At 45.0% G+C, this 15,540-nt stretch overlaps 1 protein-coding gene across 3 annotated transcripts in view; it reads right to left on the bottom strand.

The window, feature by feature from the left end:
* NDUFAF6 (NADH:ubiquinone oxidoreductase complex assembly factor 6) overlaps positions 1 to 15,221 on the bottom strand; it is a 113,329-nt gene extending 98,108 nt beyond the window's left edge. For all 3 annotated transcript variants that reach the window (XM_033202662.1, XM_033202666.1, XM_033202663.1), the window contains exons 1-2: positions 15,124 to 15,221; positions 7,341 to 7,525 (exon numbers count right to left, since the gene is read on the bottom strand). The gene's annotated coding sequence lies outside the window, so the exon portion shown is untranslated. The remainder of the gene's footprint in view (positions 1 to 7,340; positions 7,526 to 15,123) is intronic.
* Between the last annotated feature and the right edge of the window lie 319 nt (positions 15,222 to 15,540).

Genomic DNA, 15,540 nt, shown 5'->3' with positions numbered 1-15,540 from the left:
GTTTTCAAGAACTTGTAACTAAAAGCAGCCTGATGATTACACTTTTCAAGGCATCATTCCCTTTTTCTCTCTCTCCACATGTTCTTTTTCTTTCTTCTTCTGCCTACCTCCTTATGGTAGAGATTATAATGGTCTATCCAGTTTCCATTCCTTACATTCCTTACCAAGGGAACCTGATTTAGTTGGTGCAGTAATGGGCCTAGCTAAGAACTGCATTTCCAGCCTCCCTTGAAAATAGTTCTAAGTTCTGGCCAATGTAAGCAGAAGTTATATAGTGAGTCTCCTGGAAAGACTTCCTTAAAAGCAGCCCCACTTGGCTGGCAGACACCTTTTTCATTTGGCCTCTTCCTCTTTCCTGCTGCCTGAAATAGGATGGTGGGACCTAAAATGACCATTTTGTGAAACTAAAGCACATTTGAGCATGGACCACACACACTTAAGTATGGTGGAAGAAAAAGAGAGCCTGAGTGTCTAATGAAGCCAAGAATCTAACCCTGAAAGCCTCACTGCTGAACTCTGTGATGAGAAGAAACCAATCCTAATCATATTCATTGCCTTTTCTGTTATTTATTTATTATTTATTTATTTAGAGACAAGGGCTCACTCTGCCACCCAGGCTGGAATGCAGTGGTGCAGTCACAGGGAGGGATTTCCCCCACACCAACAAGAGATGCTGGGCCTGAGAAGAGGAAAGAGACATTTCTGGCACCCATCAGTGGCAAAGACCTGTGCCATGCTTTCTGGATGTATCAGGCACTGGGTGTAAATTCCCATGGTCCATCAGGGAGATGGAGTGTGATAGAGTTTGGATATCTGTCCCCTCCAAATCTCATGTTAAAATGTGAACCCCACCAATGTTGGAAGTGGGGCTTAGTGGGAGATACTGGTTCATGGGGGCAGATGATTCATGAATGGCTCGGTGCCATCCCCTTGGTGGTGAGTGAGTTCTCAATCCATTAGTGCACATGAAATTTGGTTGTTTAAAGGAAGCTGGCACCTCCATCTCGCTCTCTCTTGCCATGTAACATGCCTGCTCCCCTTTGCCTTCTGCCATGAGCAAAAGCATCCTGCGCCCTCACCAGAAGCAGACGTTGGTGCCATGTTTCTCATACAGCCTGCAGAACTGTGAGCCATATAAACCTCTTTTATTTATAAATTACCCAGTCTCGGGTATTTTTCTTCTTTTTTTTTGAAACAGGGTCTCTCTCTGTTGCCTAGGCTGGAGTGCAGTGGAATCATCACAGCTCACAGCAGCCTCAACCTCTTGGTCTCAAAGTATCCTCCTGCCACAACCTCCCAAGTAGCTGGGACTACAGGCATGTGCCACCATGACCAGCTATTTTTAAAATTTTTTTGTAGAGGTGGGGTCTCCCTATGTTGCCCAGTTTGGTCTCAAACTCCTAGGCTCAAGGGGTCCTCCCACTTCAGCCTTCCAAAGTGCTGGGATTACAGGCATGAGCCACCGTGCCCTGCCCAGGTATTTCTTCATAGCAATGTAAAACAGACTAATACAGGGTCCTACTGCCAGGGTTCCTATGTCACAGAAACAGCAGCACCAGGGACGGAAGGGCCCTGCAGGCCAACTAAGGCAACAGAATTTTAGCACAGCCTTGGGTGCAGGGGGAATCCCCAGGAAGGACTAAGATGACTTTCCCACAGCCCTAACAGGATGAGGGCTGAATGTGAAAATGAAGTTGAATAATAAGAATGAAATGGGGTATTTATTGACCTGCTGAGCTTGTGCACTGAGCTTCTGAACTTGAGAAGCAGGCCTCCACCTGTCTTTCCCAGCTACTGCCTTGTTCTCCCTAACTGCCCTCTGCTCTCTGGCTCTTGTCTTTCAGCCCCAGATTTCTGGCTCCCTAGACCTGCTGTCACAGGTTATTTGCCAGCCTTCACAATTTCCCATCTGGTTCTTTGGACTTTGAGTTTCCTGAAGTTGCCTCTGCAGGCAGCTTGGGTTTTGGAATCCTCTATTACCTAGTTAGGTGTTTGGCTATGGCCCTTGTTCCAACCCGTCTCCAGCTGAGCCAGAAAGAAGGGACACAAGCACAGAAAGCTCTTTTCTCTTTGCTTCCTGACATAACTGTACTCATCCTTCAAGTCCTTGTTCATATGTTATCTCCTGGGATCATTTCCTGACCTCCTTAGGTAGGGTTCCTTTTCTGGGGTTCCATAGCATTTTATTTATATATCTGTCCCCTCACAGTGCATTCTTTATATGTTTACATGGTGGTCTTTCCACCTTGACAATGAGCACCTTGGGGGCAGGACCCCTGCTTCATTTACTTAGCACAATGTCAGCTACAGAGTAAGTCCTCAAAAATGCTTGTTAAATACCATTTTTCATGCAGTCTCCACACTGTCATGTACTCTTCTTTTTCTAGCCTTCTTTTTATCTGTATCAGTAAGACATGCCCTTGGCTACAGGTAATAGAGAAACTGACCGCAGTGATTTAATAGTTAGAGATCTTTTTTTCTCACATGAAAAGGAGTTTGAGCCAGGTGCAGTGGCTCACGCCTGTCTGTAATCCCAGCACTTTGTGAGGCCAAGGCAGGTGGCTCACTTGAGGTCAGGAGTTCCAGACCAGTCTGGTCAACTTGGCGAAACCCCGTCTCTACTAAAAATACAAAAATTAGATGGGCTTGGTGGCAGGTGTCTGTAGTCCCAGCTACTCAGGAGGCTGAGACAGGAGAATTGCTTGAACCCAGGAAGTGGAGGTTGCAGTGAGCTGAGATCATGCCACTGCACTCCAGCCTGGGCAACACAGCAAGACTCCATCTCCAGAAAAAAAAAGGGAGTTTGGAGGCCAGGTGCAACGGCTAATGCTGTAATATCAGCACTTTGGGAGGCCAAGGTGGGAGGATCACTTGTGTCCAGGAGTTGGAGGCTGCAGTGAGCTATGATTGTACCACTGTACTCAAGCCTGGGCAACAGAGTGAGACACTGTCTCAAAAGAAGAAGTTTGGGCTAGGTGTGGTGGCTCATGCCTGTAATCCCAGCAATTTGGGAGGTCAAGACAGGCGAATCACTTGAGGCCAGGAGTTTGAGACCAGCCTGGCCAACATGGCAAAACCCCATCTCTACTAAAAATACAAAAGTTAGTCAGGCATGGTGGCACATGCCTGTAATCCCAGCTACTTGGGAGGAGGCACGAGAATTGCTTGAACCCTGGAGGCAGAGGTTGCAGTGAGCCAAGATCTTGCCACTGCATTCCAGGCTTGGCTACAGAGCAAGACTCCTTCTCAAAAAAAAAAAAAAAAGCAGTCTGGAGGTAAGGAACCTAGGACTATCAGAGACCCAGCCTCCTCCTGTTTTTCTATCCTGTCCATTTTAATGTGCTGGACATAAGGTGGCTGCTGTGCCTCTGGGCATTGCATATTTGTTCTGGGCAGGAAGAAGTAGAAAGGGTGAAGAGCCAACTCTGTCCCTTTTCATCAGGAAAGTTGTCCTAGAAGACTTTTGCTGACATCTCATTGGTCAGAACTATGTCACATGGCCAACCCTAGCTGGAAGGGAAGCTGAGAAGGGGAAGGCAAGGGACAAAGTGGAGAAGTGTTGGTGTGAATGAGAAAATTATTGGGCCCTACTGAATCAGAAATGCGGGGGACAGGCCCCGGCAATCTGTGATACAACAAGCTCTCCAGGGGATTTTGATGCAGCTGACATTGGAGAATCATAGCGAAATATGAAGGTCAGTATTATGGTAGGAAAAAATCCTGGACTAGAATTCAAATCAATTTCTTGGTACAAGTTTTGTTACTGGCTAGCCAAGAGACCTTAGTTTCCTGTCTATAAAATGGGAGTAATAATAGTTGCTCTAGGCTGGGTGCAGTGGCTCATGCCTGTAATTCCAGCACTTTGGGAGGCCGAGGCGGGTGGATCACAAGGTCAGAAGTTGGAGATCAGCCTGGCCAATGTGGTGAAACCCTGTCTCTACTAAGAACTACAAAAAAATTAGCCAGGTGTATTGGTACGCGCCTGTAGTCCCAGCTACCGGGGAGGCTGAGGCAGGAAAATCGCTGGAACCCGGGAGGCGGAGGTTGCAGTGAGCCTAGATCATGGCACTGCACTCCAGCCTAGGCAACTGAGCGAGACTCTGTCTCAAAAGAAAAAAACAACAACAATAATGGTTGTTCTGACTTCATTCTCTGAATTGTTGTGAGGACCAATTTAAACAATGCAGATGAAAACATGTTGAAACTATAAGTCATTAGACAATTGTACTGATTTTAAAATGGTGAAACTTCTTATTGAATGAATGAAAGGTTGGAGGAGTTTTGTATGAGGTAGGCCTAGAGTTCAAAGACAAAAATGAAATGTGAGAGAGTGTAGTGGTGAATTTTATGTGTCAGTGGAGAACACTGATGAATAAGAGAAAAAATTTTCTAATTGGGACTGAGTGGTTTATTTTGCTTCTCTGTATTGTTGGTCAAAATTCCAAAAAAAATGATAGTCTCTTGACACTGTTTCTGTGTTCAGAGATGACTGCATATAATTAATAAAAGGCCAAAAATGTCTATATGCTGGCCTTTTAGAGTTTTGGTCTCTCACAAGACATTTTCTTGGGTAATAATGATAGAGCAATCTTGCAATAGCCTTGTCACAGTTTATGTAGCTGATGTGTTGGGCAGAATGCAAATGCCTGGGAAAAGCAAAGCTACCCGTAAAAGGTATGAAGGGTTTGTTCGAAAAGTTACAACAGTCAGGGACAAAAATAGAAATTGAAACCACAGACGTTCAGAATACACTGTTATCAAAAACAAATGTTTGCAGCAGCTCCAGTGGTTGCTGCTACAGGTGGTTTCCATGAGAGGAAAGAGGACATTGACATACATGGTTTCAAAACAAACACTTTGGAGGATAATGAAATGGAGCATTTAGCAGAAAGGGTGGTAAGAAGATGTGAAACAAATGAAAGGGATTTAGCGTTCTGCCATCTGGAATAAAAATACTGAGATGTCATTGTGCACCAAGCAAGGCATCCATCCTTTACTGTATTAAAACTGCTCACTCAATTCCTTGTTCATTCGTTCCACAAAAGCCACCCATATAACAGACATGGAGCAGTTTCCACTGGATGAACTTAGACAAGTCATCAGCTGCTAACGAGGCACCAGGGAAGTCCCAGTCATATCTACATTTGCCTTCAGATAACCTTTAAGGGTTTGGAAATTGCCATGATGAAAATAGCAGAGTTGTACTGAGGTTGGGAGTTTGACCTGTCTATTCAGGTGAAAACCACAATGTCAAGAAGGAAATGTTGGCAGCTGTGTGAAAACACCAAAACCAGTGAGTTGCACATCTTCAATGGATGAATTATATAGCATGTGAATTTTATCTCTATAAAGCTGCTACTAAAAAAAAAAAAAAGGAAGTGTTTTTAAGGCAAAGATCTGGTGACACAGAGGCTGTGCAGTAGCTAAGAGACTTTGTGTATGTGTCGGTTAAGTTTGTCTGCACAAAATGTGAAGCCAAGGTTTACTCACTGATTGATCTGTTTACATCTGGACTCTGACATGCAAGTGCTGTGATAAGACAGTTTGTAGAAGTAAAATCACAAAACCACGTGCTCCTCGGTGCTAGGGACAGAGAATATAATCTGCACATGAAAAGTTGAAGAGATGTAAACATCTGAAACTAGTGGGGACCCAAAGCCAAGGTCAGTTCATACAAACAGGCCAAGCTAGGCATGGTGGCTCATGCCTATAATCCCAGCACTTTGGGAGGTCAAGGCGAGAGGATCACTTGGGCCCAGGAATTCGAAACCAGCCTGAGCAACATAGTGAGATCTCATCTCTACAAAAAATTAAAAAATAAAAATAATAGCCTGGCACAATGGTATGCACCTGCAGTCCCAACTACTCAGGAGGCTGAGGTGGGAGGATCACTTGAGCCCAGGAGGTCGAGGCTGCAGTGAGCCATGAATGTGCCACTGCACTCCAGCCTAGGAAACAGAGCAAGACTCTATCTCTAAAACAAACAAAGAAACAACAACAAAAATTGGCCAATGCTAAGTCAGGGATTCAAAATATTCAACCACCTTTGGAACTGGACTTCCTAAGGGTGTTTTAGTTGTCAATCAGGCAAATGGAGTCTTATCTGTTTGTCCTCTTCCCCTTCCAAGAACCCACTGATCTCCTTCCTCCTCTTCAAGCCTTGAGTACCTAGTATGTAGGTAGTCAGGACAGCTGTAATTTGATATGTGAATACGTTTCCTCCTTTACATCCTGGGAGATTGTTATGGTTATTGCTGCTCTCAAAGACATGAATTGAAATGCAGCTTGGTTGGACTGGAGAGTCTTGGAGTAAGGATTCCTGAGGTCAAGTGCCAGCCCCATCACTCACAGGTTATGTGACCTGAGTAAGTCACTGGATACCTCTTGATGCCATCCCTTCTCAGTTACTCAGGCTTTGCTACCGCAATCACCCCCTCTTGCCAGCAGCCAGTTTCAGCTTCTCTGCCATACCATTCTTACCAGCAATACCAGTAGTTGTAATTCCTCCCAGAGTAAAAGTCCAAAGTAAAGACAAAACCTCCCTGTCTTCCCATTCACATCTAGTTCCACTTTGATCCTTTGCTTTCCTTAACAACAAAATTTCTAAGAAAAGAATTGCTTAGTGTTATGGACTGAATTGCACGCCTCACAAATTCATATGTTGAAGCCCTAATCCTTTGCACTTCAGAATGTGACTATATATGGCTGGGCGCAGTGGCTCACGCCTGTAATCTCAGTGCTTTGGGAGGCTGAGTCTGTTGGATCACCTGAGGTTAGGAGTTTGAGGCCAGCCTGGTCAACACGGTGAAAACTGTCTCTACCAAAAATACAAAAATTAGCTGGACATGGTGGTATGTGCCTGTAATCCCAGGTACTCGGGAGACTGAGGCAGGAGAATTGCTTGAACCCAGGAGGTGGAGGTTGCATCGAGCTGAGATCGTGCCACTGCACTCTAGCTTGGGTGATAGAGGAAGACTCCATCTCAAAAAAAAAAAAAAGAATGTGACTATATATGGAGATAGGGCTTTGAAAGAGGTGATCAAGAGGTCATTAGGGTGGCCCCTAATCCAGTATGACTAGTGTCCTTACAAGAAGAGGAGATTAGGACGCAGACAACACAGGCAGAGCATGTGGGGACACAGAGAGAAGACAGCCATCCACAAGCCAAGGAGAGAGGCCTCAGCAGAAACCAGCCCTGACAACACCTTGATCTTGGACTTCTAGCCTCCAGAGCTATCAAGACAATACCTTTCTGTTCTGTAAGCTGCCCAATCTGCAGTTCTTAGTTATGGCAGCTCCAGAAGTGAATGCATTTAGACCTTCTATGTCTGCTTCCTCACCTCCAGTCTCTCTTTCTTGTGATTTTCCTCCCTCTTTTTAACCCACTCCAGTCAGGACTCCATGGCCACCAACCACTCCTCACAAATTCCCTGTGCCAAAGTCACCACTGACCACCATCTGTCCTGCTGGACCCCTGCTGACTCCAGTAGGGCTGGCACCATATCAGAGAGGCTGAAGAAGAGACCTGGAGACAATGAACGAGACATAGGGTTTGTTGGATGGATTTACAAACAGGGATGGTCCAATGGCAGTGAGCTGGACAGAAGCACCACCACCATTTGTAAAAAGCATGCAGTTTGTATGGCATTTTCACTTAGCAACCTCCACCTAGCAACCTTCATTTAATCCCAAACAAAGAGCCTCTTTCCCCTGTACAACCCTCATTCCAAGAGGTGGCCCGGGGGTTCAGATGTCCTTCATGAATAATGAGTGAATTTCTGGGTCACTCATTATTCATTGGCCACTTCCACATTCCTCAGCTTGTAACTCCAAACACACATCTTCTTAGACTACAAGGTCATTCTCAGGGTATGTGTAAGTGAAGTTATTGCTATCAGTACATCTGCTGTAGACCATCTTGCTGGATCTAGAAGCCACCTCGCTGTTCTCATCGTATCTGGCTTCTCTGCAGTTGGTCATACTTTCCTTTCAAAGACAGTTTCAGTACTTGGATCAGGCCACCATGCTGTCTTATTTTCAGTCACCCCATTGGCTGTCCCTTCTCACTCTTCTTGGCTGGATATCCCTTAACTTCTTTCTTCTAAATGTCAGAGCCCTGGGCCCAGCTTTCAGCCCTTTCCTCTGTCTATAATCTCTCCCTAGCTCCTTCCATCTAGTTCTATGGCTATAAATATTAAAGCTAGTAAGTTACACATTTACATCACCACTCCCACCTCCTCTTTGAGCTCCAGACCCAAATATTCAATTGCCCTGGAACTTCCACCTGGATATAAAAAGCATTTCAAGCTCAATGTGTCTCCCTCATCCTTTCTTTGTTTCTCCCCATTTTTTATTTTTTATTTTTTGAGATGGAATCTCACTTTGTCATCCAGGCTGGAGTGCAGTGGCATGATTTTAGCTCACTGCAACCCCCGCCTCCCAGGTTCAAGTTATTCTCCTTCTCAGCCTCCCATGTAGCTGGGATTACAGGTACCTGCCACCACGCCCAGGTAATGTTGGTATTTTTTAGTAGAGACGGGGTTTCACCACATTGGCCAGGCTGGACTCGAACTCCTGACCTCGAGTGATCTGCCCACCTCAGCCTAACAAAGTGCTGGGATTACAGGCATGAGCCCCTGCGCCTGGCCCCCATTCCCTTTAATAGCATCATTGTTCACCGTGTGTTATCAGAACCCTAAGCACCATCCTTGATTCTCTTTCTCTCACACTTCACATCAGTTCACTAAGCAGCCTTATTGTCTCTATCTTCAAAATAAATCCTCATCTCAGTCATTCATTTACCTCCCCCTCCACTGCTGCCATCCTGGTCCTAACCCCACCCTCCCTCCTCTGAATTACTGCATCTTATTTCCCTGCCTTCCATCTTACCCACTACGAGAGTTTTCTACACAGTAGCCAGGGGGATTCTTTTGAAAGTATTGAATCCTCTCATTTCCCATCACATTTGGAATGAAATCTAGACTTTTCATTCTGGTTTGCACGTTCCCTCCTGACCCAGACCCTGCCCACCTCTCTGATCTGGTCTCCTCCAGTTTCTTTCCCTCACTGCTGCACTCCGGCCACACTGCTGGTCCTCTAAGCACCCCTGTGGTGTGGTGGGACCTTCACACTCACTATTCCTTCTGTTACTGATTAGAGCTTCACAGAGCTTGCTTGCCCCTTTCATCATGCAGGGCTTGGCTCAGAACTCACCTTCTGGAGAGGCCGTCCTTGACCCCCCAGCTCATATAACACTTGCCCAAACACTGGAGAACCCAGCACACTCAGGTTACTCTTATGACCTTTTAATAAGCTCTTACTATAGTGCCAAGCATTGTATTAAGTGCTTACATGCATTATCTCATTAACCTCGGAACCACTGAAGGAAGCATTCTAATCATCCCCATTTTATGCATCAGGAAATGGAGGCTAAGAGAGGTCAAGCCCAAAGTCATTCAGTTTGCACTAAGGTCTGATTCTAGAATGAGTGCTCTTAACCATTAGATTCAGCTGATTCAGCTGCTTCTCACTTTAAATTCTATTCTGAGTTATGGATTATACAGCTTCCAGGAGTTTAATTTACAGGATTGATTGGTTTCTATTGCACTTGTGTTTGAGCAGGTAAAATAACCCAGGTGTATCAGTATGTGCTGGGGAGGGACTTCTTTTCCAAACTATGGTTTTAAACCTTCACATAATACAAAATGCAGGTTACGTAAGCACAAATTCAAGCATAGGTCAAGACCACCTCTGTGGTTTGTGCTTATAGGCTTACTAAAGAAGATGAAGATATTTTGCTGTTAATTTTATGGTTTGAGGGGGCTCAAGCTCTCAGAAGTTATTAAAGCTTTTAAGCATTTTTCCTCTTATTTTCTATTAAAATCCTATTTCCTTTTCATCTATTTGGGGTCCAAAAAAGGGAAACAGATAAATAAACACCATCCTCTTTCCACATGGTGATTAGAGAGAAAATCCTTCATATGAGAGGCACTATAGTTTGAACGGGTTCCCCAAAGTTCATGTGTTAGAAACTAAATCCCCAATGCAACAGTGTTGAGAGGTGGACCTTTAAGAGATGCCTCATAAATGGATTAATGCTGTTATCCCAGGAGAGGATTAGTTATCACAGGAGTGGATGCCTGATAAAAAGGATGAGTTTGACCCCCTTGCTCTCATGTATGTGCACGTTTTCTTGCCTTTCTGTAGGTCTGTCAACCTTGGATTTGCCAGACTCCACCACTGTAAGAAATAAATCTCTGTTCTTTATGAGTTACCCATTCTCAGGTATTCTGTTACAGCAACACAAAAAGAAATAGGACAAGAGGGGTCTATGTGCTGGTAAGAACACACACTTACCAAAGACCTACGTGTGCCAGGCACCTTTCTGCCTTTATTGTCTCTCTGAGCTGGTATTATTGTCCCTCTTTTACATGTGAGGAAACTGAGGCACTTAGAAGATAAGCAACTGTCCCCATTCCAGAGCAGGAACTCCATAATTATCTGTCCCTTCCTTCCTTACCAGACAGCACAGAGTGTATTTATCTCCAGCATGCAATTGATTACCTGAGGCCCATTCTGTGAGATCTGTTCTCAGGGCTCTACAATGTAGTTTCACGTTATAATAATAAAAAACACAAAAAGTGACTTCTCAGAGATCTGTGGGCCTCTCTGGAAGTGTTGCAAAAACCCAAAAGACAGCAAAGGAATTCAAAGTTCTACGGCTCTTCAGCTTGTAAACCTATGGGTCTGCTCAGCCATGAGATACCAGGTCATGCCAAATCCTCAGTTACACTGTGTAGCACTGCTGAGAACAGCACTGCTCTTAAGCACAGCAAGGACTCTTCTACCTCGGGCCTTTGCACTTGCTCTTCCTGCTCCTGGACCACTCTTCTATGCCCTTTGGTTCTCAATGCTCAAATGCCATCTCCTCAGAGAGGCCCTCCTGACTTCCCCACCAATTTCTCTCTAAGCCTTTACCCAGCTTATCTTTCTTCACAGCACACACTAAATTATATATTTACTTGTTTATTGTATCTCCTCTACTAGCTGGAAGGTTCTTGAGGGCCAAGACTTTATCTGTTTTGTTCACTGCTGCAGGCCTGGTGCCTGGCATAGAGTAAGTGCTCATTAAATAATTGTTGAATAGGCCGGGTGTGGTGGCTTATGCCTGTAATCCCAGCACTTTGGGAGGCTGAGGCAGGCAGATCTTGAGGTCAAGAGATCGAGACCATCCTGGCCAACATGGTGAAACCCTGTCTCTACTAAAAATACAAAAATTAGCTGGGCGAGCTGGCACACGCCTGTAGTCTCAGCTACTCAGGAGGCTGAGGCAGGAGAATCTCTTGAACCCGGGAGGCAGAGGTTGCAGTGAATGAAGATCATGCCACTGCACTCCAGCCTGGTGACAGAGCAAGACTCCATCTCAAAAAAAAACCAAAAAACAAAAACCAAAAACACACAAATTCATGTTGCAAAATGTAATGGATATTTAAGAGAAATAAATGCCTACTCCTATCAAAGAGGAATAAAGCAGGAAAAGAGGCCCCAAAAGGGTACTACAGAAATCAAAAACCTTGCCTCAGATGATCAAAATGTTTAGGCTGGCTTTGCCAAAGCCATGAGAAACATGGACACTTAAAAGCACAAATTCATCTTGCAAAATGAAATGGGTATTTAAGGTAGTTCATTCATGCAAAAAGAAAAAAAAAAGAATCCAATCAACGAGTTTTCCTTAAATAGGTAGATTACTTAGGCAGTGTGTGGCTATGTAAGTAGTAATCATATCATCTGCATCCTTTTGAGAAGAGCAGAAAGGCACTTGTACTCAAGCTGTCATCCTAACAAAGCAATTCATGGTTACAGACCCACCTCGAGTTGCCCCTGGCATATGTGGACTGTTGGGCAGTGCCCAGAAGTAGCACTGTGCATGAAGTTGCTTTGGCAGTGGGAGTTACAAAGCCCTTTGCTCACACACTTCAACTAATGTCCAACAAGCGCCCCAAGACCAAGTCACATCCGCCCCACACAGTGCCTCTTCAAGCTTCAGGGTTCCTTGGAGCTAGGGTGGTGTATGAAGGGCCATTCTGTATCATGTCTCTAGACTATATCCATTAAGGGATGACCTTGCTTTCTCCTTGAAGGTGTTTTGTTTTGTTTTGAGACAGTTTCACTTGTTGCCCAGGCTGGAGTGCAATGGTGCGATCTCAGCTCACTGCAACCCCCACCTCCCTGGTTCAAGCGGTTCTCCTGCCTCAGCCTCCCGAGTAGCTGGGATTACAGGAATGCACTATCATGCCTGGCTAATTCTGTATTTTCAGTAGAGATGGGGTTTCTCCATGTTGGTCAGGCTGGTCTTGAACTCCCGACCTCAGGTGATCCGCCTGCCTTGGCCTCCCAAAGTGCTGGGATTACAGGCGTGAGCCATCGCGCCCAGCCTCTGCTCTAAGTTCTAAATAATTGGGTTATCTATACATTCAGCCAGAAACTAAGAAGCCTTGAAAGGACTTTTTAGAAACTGGAGAAAATACCCTAGGCCTGGAGTGATCATGAGTCACAATCCAGGGCAGGCTACCCCAGTTCTTGGGGACTCCTCCCTAGCACTGGTTACTAAATGAAGAGGGCCCTCCTCCGTTTTCCTTTCTGCTGCCTCAGCCAGCACACAGATCCTTTTTGTTTTAAGGATTTTATTTCAAATCACCATGTGGAAATAGGGTTAAATAAACAGACAAACATACAAAAGTCACAAAGGTTGCAGGGTCTTGAAAAGCTCTTACACTTATTGCCCTGGAATAATTCTTGACTCCTTTCTGAGATAACTGGCAGCCCAGTTAAACGTCTGTTTTCTGTTTTTATTTCAGAAAGCAGAAATCACAGAATCTCTTGCTTCTTTGTTCCAGGCTTTCTGGAGACCCAGACAGACCCTTTCTTCCCTTAAGACAACACATGTCACTGAAATGCTAAGTGATTGTTTATCTAAAATGCAATTTTAAAAAATTCTTGTCTTTCCCAGACACTTGGCAACATGCTGTGTCCATGGTAGAAGCCCAGCAGATCCTAACTATTAATGGGTAGTTAGAAAAAGACCTAAGTGGACTTCACTTTGAGATTCTCCTCAGTACAGACTGAACAACTTGTTGCTTTGTGTTCCGAGGCTGCCCCAAGTAGGCATCCTACAAGTTGGTAAGAAACAACATTCTTTAGCAGCCTCGATGCCACTAGCAGGGTGATGGCCACAGCCTGCTTTCATAAGCAAGAGGCAGAGGCATTAGTTGCATTGTATCTGTTTGTTGGTGTGAATGTGGTCCTGCACTGTGAGTCTTCAAAACAAAACTTGAGGTTGAATCCCTTTTGTTAGGGTAGATAAGGGAGTGTATTGAGCTCCATGGAAAACAGACAGGAGGACTCTGACAGATGGGGAAAGGGTCACCCCCACAGCAGGGGGTCAGCCTGGAAGTGGGTACTATAGCAACACGCTAAGAATTATTCTGTGAATTAAGGGATGGTTGGATTCACTGGATCTGCCCAGGCGGAGAACCTGGCTGGGTCTTTGTCGGTGAACAGATGAAAAGCTTGCTTGCATTTGTGTAATTTGACAGTTTGGTTGTGTTCAGACAGCTCTACGCTATGGAGATGACATTACTCCTGAGTTTTACTGCATGCATTTATGTAAATCAGTGGCATACCAAGGAGGGTGGCAGCAGGAGTGATCTGCCCCAGCTACAGGCAGTACACAGTAAATTTGTGTGTCTGCAAAGAATTTTAAAATAAAATTGACTAAAAGTCAGTTTGCTTTTTATTATTATGCTCCAACAGTTCCAAACAATGTGGTAAAATACTCCTCCCTCCTAGGGACAGACTTCACCTATGCTGCCCTGAGGCACTCCCTCCTTGGTGCACCACTGGGATAAACAAGCACCAGGTGGGAAGATTATAAATCAGCAAGAGAGTAAACAGAAAGCAGGTGACTCCTGAGATAAGATGTTTTCTTCACAAACACTCTATTTGGTAGAGCTTAGAGTCATTAATCTGTGATGGGCATTTCTGTTAGCTTTGTGTTTTGGTTATCTATTGCTGCTTTAAAAACTACCCCAACATTTAGTGCCTTAAAACAATGATCATTTACTTGTTCACAATGCTGTCATTTTGGCAGTGCTCCGTGGGGATGGCTTATCTCTGTTCCATATGGTGTCTGCTGGAGCTGGAACTTCCTAAGGGCTTTTCCACTCATGTGTCTCGTAGCTCAGCTGGGATGAGCTGAAGAGCTAGAGCTGGCCAGGCATCTTTCTTTTCACATGGCCTCTTCCTGTGGCTAGCAGGGTGGTCTCTCCTTATGGGTTGCTGGCATTTTCCAGAGTACAAAGCAGAAGCTGTCGGGTTTGCTTAAATGCTTTTGCTTAATGCTGAGGCTTGGAAGTCTTAGAACATTCTTTCTGCCACATTCTATTGGTCAGAGCAATCACAGGGTCAGCCCAGATTCAAAGGGAAGAAAAATACACCCACTTCATGATGGAGATACTGTTGTGGTCATCTCTGGAAAAATGATCTACTTCATATTGTTTTCTTCTATCATAACAAGATCGTATGATTTCACATGTTGCTTTAACCATGATAAACCTTGTCAAACTGGAAAAAGGTAGGCCTTTTTCTTTTTAAAAATTAGCCCCTTGTGTCATCATACCTTGATTCTGAATGTGGAGATGGCCTCTTCAATGGATTCCTAGGGAGAAACAAGAGATCATGGGGCTCCTACCTTAGCATTTGGGAGAAAATATTAGAATGAGCCTGATTTGCAAAAACCTAAAATCCAAAGCATGTTCAAGTCTATGAGACTATCTAGATCAGTGTTAGCTCTTTCTCCCAAGACAAGGTCCAATGACCATCATATTTCGATCATTACTCCTTGGTGTCTGACAATTCTCTGCACTGCAATTTACATCCTTTAAAACCAGTACTGTTGGAAATGGACTGACTATGTTGTGAGGGTCAGAATGTGAGTGTCTTTCAGATATTGTAACGTGACAGGAATCCCTCGAGGGTTGCTATACAGTTCACCCCAGGTCACAGAACTACATCCCAGTCCGAACAGTATCCACATTAGAGCTAACAGGCATCAACGTTACTCACCTGCCTTTGCCAGACAGTTAATCCACCTATATGTGGACAGAGCCTTGGTTTTGAAAACACGTTCATGCCCACTGTCTCACTGGTCACCATAAATAACCTGGTGAGTTGGCAGGCCCGGCGTGAATGCCCACACTTTGCAGGTATGCAAACAGAACAGAGGGCTAAGTTCCCTGGGTCACATGAGAGCTAGGCTGCAGCGCCTGGGGAGGCGGCCGTTCCCGCCAGGTGTGCTTGTTGTCCGCTGGAGCAGAGGCCCCCGAGCCTGCTGACCTCTCTGCCTTCAGGCCTGGTCTCGCAGTCCCTTGTGACTCGTCTATAGGCAGGCGGAATCCAGAGCGTACAGCAAGCCCGGCCAGCTCTCGGTGGCGGTTTCTACAGCAGGTGGGGCCCGGCTCCGTGACTGAATGGCCTCTATCT

This window comes from Trachypithecus francoisi, unplaced genomic scaffold (assembly GCF_009764315.1).
Source record: "Trachypithecus francoisi isolate TF-2019V2 unplaced genomic scaffold, Tfra_2.0 Lachesis_group7, whole genome shotgun sequence".
Classification (NCBI taxonomy): Eukaryota; Metazoa; Chordata; class Mammalia; order Primates; family Cercopithecidae; genus Trachypithecus; species Trachypithecus francoisi.
The sequence above is the reverse complement of the archived record's forward strand: the minus strand, read 5'-3'. Positions and strand labels throughout refer to the sequence as shown.